Below are 3,589 nucleotides of genomic sequence, written 5' to 3' on the forward strand. Positions count from 1 at the left end.
GAAGAAGAAGAAGAAGAAGAAGAAGAAGAAGAAGAAGAAGAAGAAGAAGAAGAAGAAGAAGAAGGAGAAATGAAGATCAAAATTATGAACAATAAGCCCTATTCAAAAACATGAATGGTGTGTGTGAGGGAGGCAACCAAGTGATGTGTCTCTCTCACATCATTGTTTCTATCTCTGTGTCTCTCCCCATACCTTCCACTCTCTAAAAACCAATGGGAAAAATATCCTTAGGTGAGGATTAACATATATAGTATATAATATGAACAATAAAATGGTAATAAATAAATAAATAAGGTCCTAGTCTGCTAATTTCAACATCTAGATGAGCTCAGAGTCTGTTTCTGTTTATACTTTTTTTTTTTATGAGTAACATTTTCCTGCTTCTTGGAATATTCAGTAATTTTAAAAAAATATATTTTTAGCCCTAGCCGGTTTGGCTCAGTGGATGGAGCGTTGGGCTGCGGACTGAGGGGTCCCAGGTTCGATTTCCGGCCAAGGGCACATGCCTAGGTTGCAGGCTTGATCCCCAGTAGGGGGCATGCAGGAGGCAGCCGATCAATGATTCTCATCATTGATGTTTCTATCTCTCTATCCCTCTCCCTTCCTCTCTAAAATCAATAAAAATGTATTAAAAATTAAAAAAAAATAAAAAATATATTTTATTGATTTTTTTACAGAGAGGAACGGAGAGGGATAGAGAGTTAGAAACATCGATGAGAGAGAAACATCGATCAACTGCCTTCCCGCACATCCCCTATTGGGGATGTGCCCGCAATCAAGGTACATGCCCTTGACTGGAATCGAACCTGAGACCCTTCAGTCCACAGGCCGATGTTCTATCCACTGAACCAAACCGGTTTGGGCTCAGTAATTTTTTTTTATTGTAGGCTAGATATTGTGAGTGGCATATAGAAAGGAGTCTGGATCGTGTTGTTTTCCTTTAAAGAGTGTTTTGTTTTGTTTTGGGAGTCAATTAATCTATCTCAGGGTTTCCTTGCCCTTGTTAAGGCTTGGTTTTAGGCTTCTTCTTTTTCTTAAATTAAATCTTTGTTGTTGAAAGTTTTATATATGTCCCCTATTTTCTCTCACTGACCCCTCTTAGCCCGGCCATGTCCCCCACCCCAGGCCTTCACCACCCTATTGTCTGTGTCCATGAGTTGTGCATATATGCATACAAGTTCCTTGGTTGAACTCGTCCCACCCACCCACTTATTTCATAAGTGAAATAAGCTAAGTGGCACTTAGCACAATACTATCCAGGTCCCTCCATGCTGTCTCAAAGGGTAAGATCCTTCTTTTTTACTGGTGCACAGTATTCCATGGTATACTAGTAAATGTACCACAGCTTTTTTTATCTACTCATCTACTGATGGGTACTTGGGCTGTTTCCAGATCTTAGCTATTATAAATTGTACTGTTATGAACATAGGGGTGCATACATTCTTTCTGAGTGGTATTTTGGGTTTCTTAGGATATATTCCTAAAAGTGGGATCACTGGGTCAAATGGGAGTTCCATATTTAATTTTTTGAGGAAACTCCATACTGTTTTTCATAATGGCTGCACCAGTCTGCTTTCCTATTAGCAGGGTATTAGGGTTCCCTTTTCTCCACATCCTCGCCAGCACTTGTCATTTGTTGAGTTGTTGATGGTAGCCATTCTGACAGCTGTGAGATGATACCTCATTGCTGTTTTAATTTGCACCTCTCTGATGATCGTGACTTTGAGCATTTTTTCATATGCCTCTTGGCTTTCTATATGTCTGCTTTGGAGAAGTGTCTATTTAGGTCCCTTGCCCATTTTTTTAAATTGGATTGTCTTCCTTTTGTTGACTTATATGAGTTCCTTATATATTTTGGATATTAACCCATTATCAGATATGTCATTATCAAATATGTTCTCCAATACAGTGGGCTCACTTTTCATTTTGTTGATGGTTTCTTTTGCTGTGCAGTTTTTATTTTGATGTCCCATTTGTTTATTTTCTCCTTAGTTTCCTTTGTCCTAGGAGATGTATCCGTAAACATATTGCTACAAGAGATGTCTGAGATTTTTCTGCTTATGGTTTCTTCTAGGATTTTTATGGTTTCATGACTTACATTTAAGGCTTTTATCCATTTTGAGTTTATTCTTGTGTGTGGTGTAAGTTGGTGATTTAGTTTCTTTCTTTCTTCCTTTTTCTTTTCTTTCTTTCTTCTTTCTTTCTTTCTTTCTTTCTTTCTTTCTTTCTTTCTTTCTTTCTTTCTTTCTTTCTTTCTTTCTTTCTTTCTCTCTCCCTCCCTCCCTCCCTCACTCCCTCTCTTTCTTTCTTTCTTTCTTTCTTTCTTGCTTTCTTTCTTTCTTTCTTTCTTTCTTTCTTTCTGTCTTTCTTTCTTTCTTTCTTTTTCTTATTTCTTTTTTTTGCATATATCTTTCCAATTTTCCCAACACTATTAATTGAAGAGACTGTCTTGACTCCATTTTATGTTCTTGCCTTCTTGGTCAAATATTAATTGAGTGTAATGGTTTGGGTTGGTTTCTAAGGTCTCTGTTCTGTTTCATTGATCTACATGCCTGTTCTTGTGCCAGTGCCAGGGTTTTTTTATTACAGTGGCTTTGGAGTATAACTTGATATCTGGTATTGTGAACCCTCCAACTTTGTTCTTTTTTCTCAACATTGCTGCAGCTATTCAGGGTCTTTTTGGGTTCCATATAAATTTTTGGTGTATATTTTCTAGTTCTGTGAAATATGCTGTTGAAATTTTAATAGGGATTGCATTGAACCGGTAGATTGCTTTGAATAGTATAGACATTTTAATGATGTTAATTTTACCAACCCGTGAACACTTGTTTATATCTTCCTCTATCTCTTTCTTCAACGTCCCGTAGTTTTCTGAGTATAAGACTTTTACCTCCTTGGTTAAGTTTATTCCTAAGTATCTTAATTTTTTTGTTGCAATGGTTATATAGGATTGTTTAGTTTCTCTTTCTGGGAATTCATTATTGGTAATAAAAATAACATTGATTTCTAAGTATTACTTTTATATCCTGCTACATTGTTAAATTCCTTTATTAAACCTAGTAGTTTTTGGTGGAGTCTTTAGGGTTTTCTATGTACAATATCATGTCATCTGCAAATAATGAGAGTTTTACTTCCTCCTTTCCAATTTGGATGCCTTTTATTTCTTCTTCATGTCTGATCACTATGGCTAGGACTTTCAGTACTATGTTGAATGAGTGATAAAAGCGGACATCCCTGTCTTGCTCCTTTTCTTAGGGGAAATGCTTTTAGTTTCTGCACATAGAAACTAAATATGATGTTCACTCTGGTTTTGTCACATATGGCCTTTATCGTGTTGAGATATGATCCCTCTTTCCTACTTTGCTGAGAGATTTTTTAAAAAAAAATTAAAAATGGGTGTTGTATTTTGTCAAATGCTTTTCCTGCATCTATTGATATGATCAGGTGATTTTTGTCTTTCAGTTTGTTTCGGTGATGTATCATGTTTATTGATCTGTGAATATTTTACCAGCCTTGTATCCCTGGAATAAATCCCACTTGGTTATGGTGTATGATCTTTTTAATATATTGCTGGATGCAATTTGCTAAT

The sequence above is a fragment of the Myotis lucifugus genome, unplaced genomic scaffold (genome assembly GCF_000147115.1).
Source record: "Myotis lucifugus unplaced genomic scaffold, Myoluc2.0 scaffold_117, whole genome shotgun sequence".
In the NCBI taxonomy this organism is placed as follows: domain Eukaryota; kingdom Metazoa; phylum Chordata; class Mammalia; order Chiroptera; family Vespertilionidae; genus Myotis; species Myotis lucifugus.